Genomic DNA, 18,132 nt, shown 5'->3' on the forward strand with positions numbered 1-18,132 from the left:
TGCTCTAAATGGAAGAGGAAAGCAGTTCTTCCTCTAGCCGGGAGGTGGCGTCCCCACATGCCTGGTGGCCAGAGAGAAGCCATTAATTTGGAAGGTTATGCAAAGTTCTTCGTGGTGTCCCAGGTTCCACGGACATATTTTATGAGGAACTGGCCAAGAGGCCAAAGTCAGGAAAGTGTGCGGAGTGTAATAGGAAGAGATGAGAGTCACGGAGGAGGGATTGAGATGGCAACAGGAACGTTGGCCATGAAGGTCACCACAGCATAATCCACAGAGAGTATTGTACCAATCACTTAATGATATAGTGAATTGCAAAGTGAAAATAGTTTACAAAATAGGCATGAAAAATGAGAGAGCTTTTTGTTGGACGGTCATTCTATTCTAGAATACCTGATTGTAGAGGAATCCCTAAGTGTGTGTTTGTTTTCACATAAAAACCCAACCCTCTTGGTAATCATTGCTATAATACTAGACGAACAGCCTTTCTTGTTTCCTAAAACCAATTGATATGTATATGTGTGTGTGTGTGAGTGTATGTGTATGTATGTGTGTGTATATACACACACATATCCATGCATACAACAAAGAAGGCTATTTGGGAAAATACATATCTCAGGCAGTCAAAGGAGAGTCCCCTTGGCTGGGTATGATGGGAAGACATATCTCAGGTAATCAAAGGTAAGTCTCCTTGGCTGGGCATGATGATTTACATGGGTAACCCTAGCATGCAGAAGTCTGAGACAGAAGAATCACAAGTTCAGGGCTAGCCTAGACTACACAGTTAGATTTTGTCATAAACCAAACAAACAAAAAAGTAGATTAACTTTATTGATTCTTACCAATATTTAAACAATATATACTTATAGTATTTTTCAATTCTGAAACTACAAGGAAGCGATGGATTCAATATTCTATTTTAAAAATATGAAAAAGTGAGAGGGGGAGAAGGGGAAGAGGGGGAGAATGAATAGAAATGATATCTGAGCATGTTGTCCTTGGCTAGTGACCTGGTCATTACTTAGCACAAATATTACAAAAGCATTCAGCATGTAGCTCTCCAAGGTCTAGAGAACTGCCAACCAAGGACTCTCCAGAAAGACCACATGAACCCAGGGTGTGAGGCAAAAAGGATTTTCTTTACTTACGCACTTTACATTGTTACTGACATTTTGTTCAAAATTGTTTTACAAAAGGAAAATGCTTATGACGCGCCTTGCCCTAGAAAGCTGAGGGTACAACTATTTCTTCAGCTCACTTAGCTTGCCGTCCACCACTGACAGCCCTGCTTCTCATAAAGTCGTCCTACATCCCCGCAGAACAACTGCCGTGTCCCTTCGGGGAAAATCTCCCTTCAGGAAAGAAATTCTAAATGATCCACTTTTCAGGTGAAAAAAGACCTTTCAATTCCCCGCTCTGCCCTTGAAGCTATTGCCATGCTTCTGGTCTCCTTCCAATTCACAGAACGACTAGTGTCTGCTGTTGTTTAGAGAGCACCTAGGCCACCGGAGCAGAGGGGAGAGAGCAAGCGGGCTGATGCTCATCTTGTGCAAAGCACAAACATGACACATTTAAAAGATATCCTCAGTGTCATGTTCTGAAGCCTGCTAACTCTATGATGGACAGATGTAACAAGAGAAGAAATCTCAAAACACAGGGCCAAAGTTAGACAGCAGCCACTTTTGTATGAACTAGCTTCCCAAGAACGTGCACAGCCCTCTGAACCTGCTTCCCAGATACTTACTGGAGCCATGGGCTTACATGGCCCTCTGACGTAGCTTCCCAGCAACTGGAGCCATGGGTCCATACGGCTCTCTGAACCAGCTTCCCAGTTACCAGAGCCATGGGCTCGCACGGCCCTCTGAACTAGCTTCCCAGCTACTGGAGCCATGGGCTCGCAGAGCCCTCTAAAGTAGCTTCCCAGCTACAGGAGCCATGGTCAACCCTGGTGAGGCTGGATGCTAGAGGCTTAGCCTTTTCTCTTTGAACATCCAGTTCTTCTCACACTTTCTATTGGCTAAGAATGAAACAGCTTAGTACTCGGAAGCCATGGGCCGCTTCTGTCAGGTGTCACCTTTAACACCTGGGAATGCTGCCAGCATTTATTTTTCCTAGGGTGACCTATTCCTACCCAAATCCTTACTGTGAATACAAACACAACTCCATTCTCAGTCCACCCAGATCACGGTCACTCTACTGTTCTTCCTGGTTCGGAGGGCTGTTTCCATATCACCTCACAAAACTGGATGCTCCAAGCTGTAAGCAGCTGCAACTCCTCTCTGGACAATCTTCTTCTTCTCACCAGCCATCCTTGACGTTCTTTATTTATTTTCATACATGATCCATTTTCAAAAATTTATATGAACAAAAACAAACAAGGTAGAACCAAATATTTCTAAAAGGCCTAATTAAACTTCACTTTTTTAGACTATTCTAACAAAGCCAATGGTTATCCCATGTTCCATCCAAGTCTTTGTATGTGTATGGCATGAGCATACACCAGTACACATGCATGTGCATGTATGTGGGGTGGGGGACAGAGGACAGTGTCCTGCTGTCTTCCTCTACCATTCTCCCACTTTGTTTTCCGAGATGGCCTCTCACTGAACCTGAGCCTTGCCTTTTCGCTAGCCTGGAGCTGACCAGCAAGCACCAGGGCTCCTCCAGCCTCTGCTTCCTCAGAACTAGGATTACAGGCACGCACACACATGTGTCTGACATATCACATTAGTGCTGGGGATCAAACTGGGGCCCTCATGCTTGCACAGCAAATGCCTAACCAACTAAGCCATCACCCCAGTTCTACCCTGCTAACTTTAAACTTAATCTATATCATAATTGAAAAGCATATGTTTGTGGTACCCTGATTAGGATCAAGGAATACATTTATCAGGACAGTAATGGTTCTCATGTTAATCCCAACTATATCAAAGTATAAAAGTCCTGCATTCATTACTAACACTTTATATATATATATATATATTTATTACTAGTATTATTATCATTACCATCATCTTCATTATTTACGTGTGTGTGTGAATGTATCCGGCTTGTATTTGGGTGACTGTGGAAACCCCAGAGGGTGTCAGATCTCCTAGAGCTGGAGTTAACAGACAGTTGTGAACCACTCCACATATTCTGGAAACCAAACTCAGATCCTCTAGAAGACAGGAAACACTCTTAACTGTTGAACAATCTCTCTAAGTACTATTTTTAACACCTTTTAAAATAAAAGTTGAACTAGATATCAAAGCTCATGTCAGACAGGTATGATGGCGCACACTTGAACGCTAGTGTTGTGAGGTTAAAGCAGAAATACCATGAATTCAGAGCCAGTCTCAATTAGTGGAAAGCAGGTTCCAGTCAGCCTCGGTTATATAGTGAGACCCTGTTTCAAAACAAGAATTCTGAAAGCTCCTTTAACTACATAATCACCGCTGTACTCACAAAGATAATGATCTGGGATGGCTCAGCAAAGACATTTGCAAAGAACAGGAATGGAGGGGTCATTTGAACAGACTTAAACATTCTAAATGTGACACAGTATTCAAAAGATTGCTATGCAGGCATGTAGGATAATAAAGTCAAACTCACAAAAAACAACCATTTATATTAATTTATAACATACTTTGGTTTGGGAAAATACATGGCTGTGGAGTTTTTTTTTTCATAATTTGGGCCTCTTGGTACAATTCTATCATTTGGAAGCTCTAATTTTGATTATGATAGAGTATGCTGGGTTGGTTTGGATTAAGGAGTGAGACACGGTATCTGCACTAGCAGTGTTCTACAAGACCCTAAGGAGTCCACATAGCTGTTGTCCACAATAATGCCTTTCCTACCTTCTTCCCTGTGAGTGATAGAGGCAAGGTAAACACCCCTCCTCTCTAGAACTACATGGATCCACAGTGAGAGTGGACACAGTGAAAAGAAGTCACTGGCTTTAAATACAGCAAAGGCTTGGTATGCATGCTGCATTCATTGTCTTGCTGTAGACAGTGAGAATGCTGCTTGAGTAAGTTCCTAATAAATAGGGATGAGGGATTAGTAAAGCAATTATTTGGGGAGCAGGGCGACAGTTCAGTTGGTAAAGTGCTTGCCTGATGTGGGATTTCCCTCTGTATGCTGTGAATACCATTGATTAATAAAGAAACTTCTTTGGACCTATAGCAAGGCAGAACTTAGCTAGGCAGGGAAAACTAAACTGAATGCTGGGAGAAAGGAGGCAGAGATGGAGAGAAGCCAAGCCATATAGCCCTGCTGGAGACAGACACCAGAACTTTACCTGGTAAGCCACTGCCATGTGGTGATGCACAGATTAATAAAAATGGGTTAAATAAATATGTCAGAGTTAGTCAATAAGAAGCTAGAGCTGATGGGCCAAGCAGTGTTTTAAATAACATAGTTTCTATGTGATTATTTTGAATATGAGCTGCCAGGCAGCTGGGAACACACTAGCGGCCTCCTTATAACACTTGCTTTCAACACATACACTTGAATTCAACCCCTGGCCCCTCCATTAAAGAAAAAAATCCGGGTTTAAGAATATGTGCTTATAATCCTAGTTCAGAGGAAGCAGACACATGTGGGTGCCTGGGGCTGCCTGCCCCAGAAACCTAGCCTATCTGAGAAATTCTAGATCAGTAAGAGACTCTGTGTTTATAAATAAGATGAGCAGTACCTGAGAAATGACATGAAGGTTCTTCTCTATCCTCCATTCATAGTTAACACACTCGCATGAACCCCTCCCCTTCCCTGTCCACAAAACACATACATACACACACAGGGAAAAATAACTTCTCAAGCTGGTAACACGGGCTGATACAGGAGGACCACAAGTTCAAGGCCTGTGTGGGCTATAAAGTGAGTTCAAAGCCAGACTGGGTAACTTAGTGAAAACCTGTCTCAAAATAAAATGTAAAACCATGGAAAGAGATATCTCTCAATGGTAGAACACTTGACTAGCATGCTTCAGCTCATATCCCTGCATGGGGGGGGGGGAAGGGAGCAAGGGAAAGGGAGAAAGAGAAGTGGGGGGAAGAAGACAAGGAGGGAGGGAGATAGGGAGGGAGGAAGGAAGGGAGGGAGGGAGGGAGGGAGGGAGGGAGGGAGGGAAGGAGTAAGGGAGGAAAGAAGGGAGGAAGTAGGAGAATAGATGGGAGAAAGGGGATAAAGAAAAAAAAAAGATATCTGAAGACACAGTTCAGAGGTCAACTGCTTGATGACCCTGCAGTGGGATGCCTGGGTGACCTCAGTACCACAGAGAAGAGTGTTTGATTAATTTTTAAATCATGACACTTCGATTACAAAACAAAAACAAAATATCACTGACAGTCTTCCTGATAATTAATGCTTTCCTATAAGACATAGATTTTCATGGTATTTGTATAAACCCAAGCCACTTATACAGAGAGTAAACTCAAGGTAAATAAAGGCATGGGGAGGGAACTGCTGAGCTCTGCATCCCCAGTGGACCCATTCTGTTCACTGTGAGACCATCTGGGACAGTGCTGAGAGGTGATCCGGGCCCAGGAGCCTATAGTCATGAGTTTGAGTTACCAAGTACCCAATTCGTTCCCTCAAAATGTGGGAAATGCTGCTGGACTTTAGGCTTCCTTGCTGACAGGTTTTTAGACTGGTGCCTGTAACAGGTAGTTTCTCATAGTACCCAAGAATCCAGAATGGGATTCGAGACTATGAGGGGTGGTGTCTATATCTAATTGCTGTCAAGTCACACATATCCCAGACACTATGCAACATAAAAATAATTAATAGTCATAGGTGAGCAAGAACAGCATCATTCAAGGTTACATGCACTCTCCCCTTCCTTGAACACACTCTGTGAAATATGCTTACTGGGACTTCTGTTCTTCAAGCCCACTAAGCCTACTTTCGCCTTATGGAGCTAACACTGTGCACTTTGGCCACCTGCAATTCCAGGTTTACTCCAGTTTATCTTATGGCTTGGTAGCCAGCCTCCTGCCTCCCCTGGAGACACTGGGCAACAGCCATGATGTCTCTCCCTCACAGCACAGTTTATAAGCTCAGGTTTCCTTGTATGGTAAAATATTATTTCACATTAGTAAGGGTAAGGAATCTCACCCAGGACATATCCAGTAGAGCCTAGGTGTTCAATAAAATTATGCCAAAAAAGTGAGAACAAGGTCTAAAACCAAAGACCTACAGTCATAGAAATATTATCTGTATTGCAATTATTCTGTTGTTATAAAAATAAGATCTGTTGGAGAGATATTAAAATTAGGTCCTAATCTGCACACCGAAGGGAATTCGACCAATGACAAAATTTCATCATAAATTTATCTTGCATTTTTTTCTCTTCCATGACATGGAATAATTTTGAAATAGTTTACATATCAAGTTAATCTAAGTCTATTAAATCGGTTTAGATGCCTTTATATATTTTCTATCAGGGTATTTGGAAGACTAAAAAGAAATGTAATGTGTGGGGGGGATACGTGCGTGGCATTCAATGCAGCATTCGAAGCAGGAAGAGTACAAATGTAACCAAAACAGAATGGGGTACAGAATGTGATGGTTCATATTCAACATTAATTCCTACAAGAAGCAAGTAATGGCACACCCTAAACCACGGATGAGCCTAAAACAATTGTCCTAGGTAAAAGAAGCCAGAAAATAAAAGCGCTGTATATCTCCACTGACATGAAGATTCTAGAATAATCTACGAAGAGAGAAAGCGTGTTAGTGGTTAGTAGAAAGTGAGAATTACAGAGGACAGGGAGGGATGTGATGCCCCTGCCTAACGGGTAGAGTTTCCTTTAGGGATCATGAAATTATCCTACAACTAACTGCAATTGCGATTGCAAAATTCTGTGAGAATACTAAAAACCAGCAAGTATTATACTTCCCATGAGTGGATTGGACATTATATGAATTTTGTCATAATAAATCTGACATACGATTTTAAATGGCAATGGATATCTGCTGTATTTTAAATACCAACCTGGGTAATCAATCCTCACTTAGACATAAAGTCTATAAATAAAGATACTATATGCTTGTTGAGAACTATGTTACTTAAGAAAAGACTCATGGCTTTAACAGATTAAGTTAGAAATCTCAGGGGCTTATTACGATTTTATGAGGAAAGCATGCATTTTGGAAGTGGTGTTCATTCTGAACAGTCATTTAAGGTTCATTATGTCTAATAACTAAATTCTCTTCTACTATGGACAGGTATGCAGAGTCCTAATCACTACAATATAACCACTTTGAAAGTGGAAAAAATTGTGTCCATTGACCAAAACTCAGTCATATGTCTCTCCACAGCTACAGGAGAGTCTAAAAAATTTTTCTATATGTGTGTGGGCTGTGGTGGCACACGCCTTTAATCCCAGCACTCGGGAGGCAGAGGCAGGCGGATCTCTGTGAGTTCGAGACCAGCCTGGTCTACAAGAGCTAGTTCCAGGACAGGCTCCAAAACCACAGAGAAACCTTGTCTCGAAAAACCAAAAAAAAAAAAAAAAAAAAAGATGTCAAGTTTAGTTGACGACCTCCTCAAGGTTTACTACTGTAAAATAAAGGAGGTAGGGCAAGAGACATAGGAAGGTCATAAACATCTACTTCATATCACCATCGTTTCTAAGATATTTCCTCTTAACAAACAGTTGGTACAAGTCAGAAAATAATTTGGTAAAAATACATCAGAGTATTTGGCATCAGTTGCTGAAGTATAAGACGTATGAAGCTATGACCTAAGACGGATCACAACACACATGAAGCTCTACCCTAAGGTGGCAGATCAGAAAGAAAATGTCATAATAGTTTTCTCCTCTCTGGTGCCTTGAATCTGGATTGAGCTTGGAACTTAAATGAACCAAAAGAATATGAGGAGGTGATGCTACAAGCATCCTGGAGTGTAGATTCAGGAGCTTCATGGGATGCTGTCTAGAGAACTCTCTTTACAGAAAACTGACCTTCCCGACAGTGGTGAAGGTCTGAGGTCCATCAAAAGATATCAGCCACAGCCAGATGTATAAGTGAAGCCATGCCTAAGAACTCACTCTGATTGCAACTAGATAAAGAACACTAGAAACCACAGAGCTAGAACACAGACTGCGTAATTAATTATGTTATGTCAACGAGTTGGGTGTTACTTACAGAGTAACTGATAACTGACACAAACAAGAATTTCATCTCCAAGTATATGCTAAAGATAAATTCACACATTTTTATTTCAAGAGAAATGCTCAAGAATGTTCACCAAATTTGAAAAAGAAAAAATATGGAAACAAAGATGTCAAACATTACAAAAATGACTACATAAGATATATTTATACAAGGAACACTATAAATAGACAAATTAAGATAGATATATAGGATTCAACTTAGACAAAGTTCAAAATAATACTATTAAGAAAAGAAAGTCACCACATCTTACCTGATCCCATCTTTTTGTAGAAAAGTAAAGATTAAATTCCTAAAAGTATACCTTTATTCAACCAGTCATCTGGGAAAAGAAATAATTAAGTCAGACAAAAACCCCTACATCCCTATCTTCAATAAACTTGTTGTGGTGGTAGGGGACGGCCAATGATAAAGAAAACAAGTAGCATGTATAGTAAGCCACAGATGGAAAAGTACTGGCAGGTTGGAAGGATATGCAGCTTTAGATAGCATATCCCAGAACACTCAGGGGCAAAGTCATTTCCATGGAAACATGAAGGATATATAAACCTGGCCAAGAGGTCTTGAAAAGGAGGTTTTAGTCAAAAACACAGATGTCAAAAGACCTCTAGGGTTTTCAAGGACAGAGGTGGGGCCAATGAGGGATAGAGGAAAGAATGAAGCAATTTTGCTGCATTTAAGAACGTATGAAATAGGCGTGTATATTTCTTACAAAATTCATATCTAATAAAATTATAAAAATAGTCTATACTGGTTAGGAATACATTCATCTGCCATATACTCATGGAAGAATACATACACACACACACACACACACATACACACACACACACACACACACACACACAGTGAGAAGGTGTTGAAGGAGGCCGCTTGTTGGTTGCTGACTGCTCAGCCCTGAAATAATCACACAGAAACTATATTATTTAAAGCACTGCTTGGCCAATGACTCTAGCGTATTTCTGGCTAACTCATATCTCCATTAATCTGTGTATCACCACATGGTTGTGGCTTACCAGATAAAGTTCTGTCTGACTCCAGTGAGGCTACATGGCTTCTCTCTCACTCTGCCTTCTTCCTCCCAGCATTTAGTTTAGTTTTCCCTGCCTAGCTAAGTTCTGCCAAAGCAGTTTCTTTATTCATTAATGGTAATCACAGCAGACAGAGGGGAATCCCACACCAAGAAGGAGGCTTCAGACATACACACTGAGAAGGAGGCTTCCTAACTGTCAACAGCTCTATTGGTATCTTGGGTAAACCCCATTGAAAAGAACAACATCCTGCTTCATATCCATGACCAGATGGTGTTATTCCACTCATGGGGATCTACTTAACATATCAGTGCCTCTTTGCCTACTTCAAACTGCAAGCTGACATAGGAACATGGAGCTGCACTAAGGAAGACAGACAGGAAGAGGGATCCAGTTCTGGGGTGACTACGGTAACTGAGTGCTCAGTACTTGTTAGTGACTTCCCAAAATTTCTATCTACCATGGCTTCATTTCATCTTCCTCATCACTGGATGGGGCTGTCTCCACTTGCACAATGAAGAGTAGGCAGAGAAGTGATGATCCAGGATCATACAGCAGAGATGTCAAGAAGCCAGACTTCGAACCCAGCAGCCTGCGTGATGGCAGAACCATAACCTGTGAGCTTTGCCATGAGCACAACAGCCTCCTAGCGTGCCCCCAAACTTTCCCACAGCGTGCTAGTTGCAGACCGAAGTGAAAACCAACCATGCAAGTGTCTGTGTGATTGGGCAATAAATTATTAACTGTAAAGCTCACATTTGCTTTGGCTGATAGGATTAGAGGCTTGGGCTGAATCTACGTAAACCATAATTGCCCACCAATGTGAACCTGAAACCGTGCTGAGTCTTGTAATAAAAATAAGACAATGAAATAGTGTCCAAAGAGTTAACCCTTTAAATGCTTTGGAACACTAGACTTCTTATGATGGGGTTGACTTTGGGGAAAGGACGAAGGGGATGGATGAGGCAGGGTCTTATTTAGCTTTGAAAATACCCCTAGATTCTCACTGGAATCCACACTCCTGACGGTGAGATTTTTATGTGTGCTAGTACTCCAACGTCCACAAACTGGTCAAACTTGAGAAAAACAGGAGGCGTGGCGTGGATACAAAAGTAAGAAAAACAGCTCATTGTATCATTCAGTTGGTCACAAGGTGACAGGAACTTAAATGCATACATCACCTATCACCTATCTATGGGAAGGACTAAGCTTTGTAACTGGAAAATCTTGTTTGTTAGGAATTATGAACAACTTCTAAAGGATATATGATGAGACATATATAAACAATGTTGGGCCTGGGAGATGGCTTGGTGCTGGTAAGCCCTTGCCACACACACACCTGTGATCTGGGTCCAGCCCACACTGAGGTAGAAGGATAGAACTGACTCCTCAACATTGACCTCTGACACCCATTTGACCGCCCTGGCACATGCATGTGCCCACATGCCGCATGGATACACATGATAAAGAAAATTCACTGGTGGCTAATTACTTTAGGGGGATAATTTCTCTCATAAATGTAACTGACGCTCTTCCTTGTTTAAGCAATCAAATGCACATCTCTACCTCCTGGAGCTTGCTGGATGCTGACAGCTGCACAAGACAACCCAGAACGGCTGGCTCACCGCGCGGATGGGGGCATACAAAGACACATATTCAGAAACTCTCCCAAACACACCCCCAAGTCATTTTGTCTTCAAATTAAATAACTAAACTAGAATTTTCTAACAAGTATTCAAGAATGTTTCTTATCTACAGTTTCATATTGCTTACTTTAAGTATATTAAAACTTGATTTAAATTATTTTCTTACTGGAATCAAAGTAAACCCAGTGCTCCCAGAGGGACATTTCCAACAAAATCAACTTAAACTTTGCTTCACTTAAATATAGCCAACGGGAGGGAAACGCCACACACATAGCAATTATGGTGAGAGAATCAAAGAACTCTATACAGGAAAAAAATAAAAAACAAGACAAAATTTTAAAAAGTTGCCCCCAAAATGTCACTTGTGGAATTTGAAGATTTTGGAGCCTTGAGAGAGATCTATTTTAAGGAAAAATCCAGAGGAAGTAGCATCCCTTGTCCCTCCTCTTCCTGCCACCCTAGAGAAGGAGCAAGGGAAGATGCAAGGTGCAATCTACCAGGCCCCACCCTACCCTCTCTGGATCTCTATCTCTATGGCTGTCTCAGAGCAAACCCATTTCACTCTGAAGTGAATCCCCTCATTCACGGGGAGCTCCAGAGAGACTGTTGACTTCTCAGGCCCTGTGCAGGGAGGTCCCAGCAGAAACCAGAAACCACCTCTGCCTGAAGTGAATCCCCTCCAGAGAGACTGCTGACTTCTCAGGCCCTGTGCAGGGAGGTCCCAGCCAAAACTGGCTCTGCCCCTGTGGGAAACCTGCACTAGGAACAAACTGGGTATAAAACGTGATTCAAGCTAAACAGACATCTTCAACGAAGATAGACAGAAGAGAAAATGTTCGCTTTCATCGGACACTGTGAGATGACATGCACACACACACACACACACACACACACACGGATTACTACAGTCACAGCTGGCTGGCTAGAAAGAACATGGAGGAATGAGGGCACCCCTGCACAATGCTGGTGGAATGTAGAATGGTGTATCCACTGGGAAACAAGGCAGCTCTTCAAAACCTTAAACACAGGATTACCGTATGATCCGACAATTCCACTTCCAGTGTATGGCCTGAGAATTACACACAGTGACACCAGCAGACAGGGTGGACACCCCTGCTGAAGGCAACAGAAACAACGCACATAAGATACACGGATGGGGTGGATACAAAGTAGTTACTCTGCTAATACATTATTCATGTATAATTCACCCCTAAAAAGAAGAAAGTCCAGATACACTGGGGAGGGGAATGGTGAGATGAACCAGAAATAAAACGACAGATATGGTAGAGTTCCATTCATCTGCGATCCGTCAAGCACTGGAATTTGCAGAGACAGAGACTAGAACTATGATTTCCAGCGGTGGGAGGAATGGTGAGCTGGTTGACGCATAGTATATTTCTGCTTGGAAAGTTTCAGCGATTCTGAAGGTGGATGCATGGCAAAGTACTTACTACCACTGAGTACTTAAAAATAGCTACAATGGCAAGTTGTATTTTATACATGTCTTACCAAAATATTGACTCAGGATATGGTCATAAACAGAATTGTTCTCAACTGTTGCTTATACAAATAACCTGCTCATCTACTGGAGCGTCCATGAGGGTTTAGAAATATGCTGACCGGGTGACAAAGACCCTCTGGTTAGTGTCCGTCTGCTCAGACGCTACGCTGTAGTGGACAGAACCACACCCACTTGTGTCTTTAACCCTCCTGCCTTCAAAGGAGCATGCACAGATCCTGACAAACATCACTTAGCAATTTCAGCACCGAGTCCTCTAGGACTCCATAATCCTTCCTGATGGAAGGTCAGACAGCCTCCAGCTAGCCAAGATCGCCTGTCAAGATGAAATTTATTTGATAAAGTGATCTAGTTGCCAGTATAGCTCTTTACTCCCACGAAAATCTTACATATTACAAAACAGACATCAACCTAACAGCACCAGCCACAGATGTAAAGGGCAGGTTCACCCCATTCTCTGTGTATGACTTTTTGCTGCCCAGAATCTGACTCATACCCTGGAAAGTTGGCTTAGGTAACAAATACAAGTATCCAGAAAGCCTTCTAATAAAGAGGAGTTAGGCGAACAGAATTAAGCCTGTCCTTACAAAGGGCACCATTGTCTTCTGGAGCAGGCTTGAAGATTCTTTTTTTCTGCAAAAGGATCAGATAGTAAATATGTCAAGCTTGGTGAGCCATCTGTCTCCATGACAACCACTCAACTCTGCATCATGACAACATACAAATGAATGAACAGGGCTGCAATCCCAAAACTTACACACCTTCCTCCACAGGTGCCATGGTGGACTTCGCTGTGGGCGTGAGTGTGCCAAGCAGAGTTCTAGGCAGTTCCCCTTTAGTCTAGATGTCTGGGAGCCTTCTTTCCCCTTCCTTTCACTACCTGCAGAGAAACCATTTCCATCCTCACCTGTGTTCCCACATCCTCCACACCCACATCACACTTGGAACAGAGCCATAACTCAAGACAACTTGTCCAAAGAGCAGCACTAATCCGGAGGAGAGAGAGAGAGAGAGAGAGAGAGAGAGAGAGAGAGAGAGAGAGAGAGAGAGAGAGAGAGAAAAGGTTCCGTGAAGGCAAAACCTTGTGTTGTGTGCCATCTGCAATACAGGCACGAGGTGGTAGAAGGAGAGAGAGGAGAACTAAAGCCAACTCCGTTGCCAGCTCCAGAGGCCAAGGAGGCTCAGCAGCGCAGAGGACTGCTCTCTAATTTGACCTCATGCCACAAAGGCTGACTCGAATAAGAGAGCCAGTCATACACTGTGAATCCTGAGGATAAGCTTCTAGAGTCCATGTGTAAACCTGACATGACCAAGGCCAGTTAGTCTACAGAACGTGCCCTGCGGCTAAGAGGAGTCCAGATCACTCTAAAGACAGACATGGAACAAAGAAAGGTTATTTCTCCTACTGCCTCTTTCAATGATTTCTACTCAACCACAGCTCAGTGCCACAGAGTCAGTACTGTGGCTGGAGCTGAAGGGGAGAGAGACTTGGCTGATCTGCATGTGTATCCAGGAGTCCTTCCCAAAGTCGTCACTTCCTAAAGCTGGAAGTAAGCTCAGGGGCAAAACAGGCCAAGTGAAGAACAGACAAGACAACAAGACAACCAGGCCTGATATATCCCAACAAAGAGCTCTTGCCTGTGGATCATGTGAGGAGGGGAGGTGATGGGGAAAAGACAGAGAAAGAATCAGAACAGAACCAGGGCCCAAAGGAAAGGTTCCGTCAGGATACCTTGGCATACTTCAAACCAGAGGAGATGAAGGCCAGACTGAAAGCAGAGGTGGAAGCAACAGGAAAGAGGAGCTGATCCAAGATGGTCTCGATGTGAAAACCAGCAGAACCCAGGGAGCAGTTAGATGTGAAAAGATGAGGATGTGAGGTCCAAGGGAGAACAAAGGAGGCCAACATCTGGGCTTGAGACAGCTGGGCATAGGCTCAGCCATGTCTCTGTGAGGTCATCACCCAAGATTCCCCAGTATGATCCTCCCAGTGACAGAGAGAACAGCTCACCCGACAAGCAGATGATCATAGAAACTTTCAACATGGGAAGATATAAAGCCAAGACAAAGTTTAGAAATACCTGGTAACAAGAAATGGAATCATAATTACACATCTAAACAAAAGGCGAGCAGATGCCAACGGCTGTCCCGTGTCATTGCTAAAGCGGCTTCACTGTACACGGCAGTATTTCTACCATGTTTTAGTGTTCTGCCTGTAAAATACACAAAGCTATAAAATGTATATCACACGTGTGTCTGTGTGTTTTACAGCCATGCCATGTCTTAGATGAACACTTCCTGTCTGGTAGTATTTCATTAGACACGGCATTTTTAAACAATGGAAGAAATTTTAGTAAATGTATCTTTCAATTACCCACCAAGGAAAAAAGATCAGAGCATGGTTATACTGATTTACTGCTTCTAAATGATTGTTATCTCTCTTTAAATTTTTCTCGCTATATAAAATAATGGATATGTCATTAAATACTCACCAAATTAATTTGGAAAAATGGCAGTGGGTTACTGGATACTTTCCTGCCTCAAGCAGCTAAAATCAAAAATGTTTGTGGGACAAGGGAACAGAAGAGCAGGTAGTAAGAGGCCGGGGACTCAGTAAAAATATTCCCAGAACTACAAGTAATGTCTAAATGACAGCTAGGAACCATGATGCTAATGCCCCTGCTCCAAAGTCCACCCTAACAGAATATTTAATAAAAACTGGAAAAGCAAAAGTCTTCAGATTGGAGAATATGCTCATGTTCTGTATCACCCATCAGAGAATGCAATAAAGAAGGTCACAAGCACTTCCGGGTCCAGGTTCAGGCTCTGAACTGTGCAGTGGAATGCCTGGACACAGCTCAGACTCCAGGGTGCAGCTTCATGCTTCTCTCTGACCATTTTGAGGGAGTTAATAGAGAGCAATGTCAGAGCAGGGATTCGGACCCCCGGCCTCTCACTAGCCTAAACTCACTCATACCTCTGAGCTGCTATGCATGCTCTCCCTGGAGTGTTCTCCCCTCCCATATCCACATGAGTGCTCACTGCTTCTTGAGCTCTTGGCTTGAATGCTACACATTCCTCCTACCACAGCTATTCTTCTCCCTTGCTATCCTCTAAAATATCCTGCTAATGCCCTCAGTTCCCAGAAGAGCAAGGGACCAACCGATTTTTTTCATCCCTGCTTAGAACTGAGATTAAAATCTTTCAAAGTACAGATGACCCTAAGAACTGAGCCACCATAGAATTCATTCTCAGTCATTCCTACCCACCCTTCCCTCCTCTGGAGATTGGAGTCCAGGACCATGTGCACTTTAAGCAAACACTCTATACATCTGAGCTACATTCCAGCCACCATCCTGAAATTCTTTTCTGCTGGGCGGGGTGGATCTTTAGATTGCTATGGTTGTTTCATTGTGTTTTATATTTTTAGTTGTACTAGTGACTTTACCATCACTGTGATAGAATATGACCAGAGCAACTTAGAGAAAGAAGAGTTTATTTGTCTCACAGTTCCAAGAAGGAATGAGTCCATCATGGCGGAGGGCTAGGCAGCAGAGCAAGCGGCTGAGAGATCCTATTACAGGGGCATACAGGAAGCAGAGAGAGCAAACTAAAACGAAGTAGGAGCTGTGCCTTCTCCTGCCTGCCTCAGTGATGTATTTTCTCCAGTGGGGGAGAAGCTATGACTCCTCCTGCCTGCCTCAATGATGTACTATCTCCAGTGGGGCCACACTTCCTCAACCTCCCCAGACAACACCACCGACTTGGGACTAAGTGTTCAAATGCCGGAGACTCTGGGAGACATTTCTCATTTAAAGTCCTGTGTTATTTTTACATTTTTCTTCTTGTAGAGCAATGAATCAAACCCGGGGTGTTGTGTATGCTACACAAGTACTGTATAAGCACTGAGCTACAACCTCAACTCTATCATGAGCTGTCTTCTGACAAGGAACCATGAAAAGTAAAAGCAATAGATACATTTCTCCGATTAGCAAAACTGTTCTTGTTAATATCTATGAAGAAAAAGAAAGAAATGAATCCTAATCTCAAGAACCAGCCGTCAGGTTGGAAGCAGAGAAAACTTGCATCTCCACGCAGAGATGAAGCCAAGGTAAAATATCTTTATTTCTTAGCAAAACAGTTGTATGCTGGTTTTGATTAGATCCAGTTGTAAGTGGGAACTTGAAGAAATGATGGAGAAACAATAGAGAAATAAAATTGTGAGGCCACGGGAAAGAAAGAATAACAAACAGTTGTGTGTTTTTAGTCCAACAGGCAAGTATACAAAGCACTTCTAAAATTTATTTCACAGTTGAAATCTGTGTTTAGCTTCATTTTGTGGCTGCCTCTGCAGGTCTTCAGGCTGTGTGTACAGGGTGTTATAAATACTTTGGGGGGTACTTCCTCCCACCCATGTACCAAACTATCAATCAAACTGACCAAGTAGCTGTCAAAGTCTATTCTGAGGACCCTCTGTGGCCCAGACCAACTGTATGCAAACCACATGGCCACAGGAGCTGAGCTGTTTGCTCCACAGATTCCTCTGTCCTGTGGCCTCTGGCCTGGAGACTGCACCCTGCCTCTTAACTCACAGGAATCCGTTAACTTCCTCTAGGGCACAGACACACAAGACCATATTTAGTTCAACCCACCCATAGTTTGCTTCACCCAATCAGGTGAGGCCAAACACCAAATAAGCACACAGAAGAAAGGCCTGTCTGTCCCAAGTATCTGTTTATGCAAAGTTAGTGACCTTTTAAGGGTTACCACTTGGGTGCCTAAGTGTCAAATTATTCTGATGTCTAATTGAGGAGTAGAAAACACAGCCAACTAATGTCACCAAATGAATTAAGGAGGCTATGATGTTTCAAGGCAAGAAAATAAAGTAAGTAGAGAGTGAGTATCCATGGATGCATATATATATATATATCTATATGTGTACATATATACCATATGTGCATGCGTGCTCAAACAATGAGGGTAGGCTTGCTGCCAAGCATTGAGAAAAGTTTTAAAAATTTATGATGCTGGGAAAAAGTATACAGAACCATAAATCTTAGACCTGCCTCCCAATCAATGTTCAACCACCAGAACAGGCATGCAAATCTTTAATACAATGTAACCAGAGGAATGGAGGGTTTAACGAAAGACATAAAATTAGCAATGACTCTAACAAAACTTAACAGAAAAGGACCAATGTCTGAGCAACACTAGCTCCAGCAGCAAGAAGGATGAGGACAGCGGCTGTGCTGGCCATTTCCTGAGTGTGCTCCATCTGCTCAGAACGGCAGCAATGACGTCCTGCCGGGATGCCAGCAACTGACATGAGCCACCGTGGACACTGCTCTGTCTTCTCTCCATTTTAAAGAAGAGAACACTGAGGGAAAGCGAGCTGAATCACCCTCAACATTGCCCAGTGCACACTGATAGACAGGCCTGTCTGACCCTAGATTAAAATCTGAAAGGTGAGACTTACTCCTCTCAGTGGGAAGTGAGAAAAGAACAAAAACCAGATCCAGACAAAGAGAAGAAACCAGCACAAACTTGGGGAGTTTCTGGAAAATTCAGGCCTCCATGGAGTTAGCATTGCTTGTGATGTTGACATGATTTTGGCAATGCAAGGTTTTCATGTGGTTATAAATGACTTTGAATTTTTCACAGTATAGAAGCAGGAATTTGAAGAGTTGGAAATCCAATCAGTGTATTATTTATATGATGCTTGGAAGCTAGAGTACTTCATTTCAAAATAAAATCATGTGGTCTGAGGGGAAAA

At 42.6% G+C, this 18,132-nt stretch overlaps 1 protein-coding gene across 9 annotated transcripts in view; it reads right to left on the reverse strand.

Moving 5' to 3' along the window:
- The window catches only part of Erc2 (ELKS/RAB6-interacting/CAST family member 2), an 893,871-nt gene that overhangs the window by 368,304 nt on the left and 507,435 nt on the right, over window positions 1-18,132 (reverse strand). The window lies entirely within an intron of this gene.

Source organism: Chionomys nivalis, chromosome 5 (genome assembly GCF_950005125.1).
Source record: "Chionomys nivalis chromosome 5, mChiNiv1.1, whole genome shotgun sequence".
Taxonomy (NCBI): Eukaryota; Metazoa; Chordata; class Mammalia; order Rodentia; family Cricetidae; genus Chionomys; species Chionomys nivalis.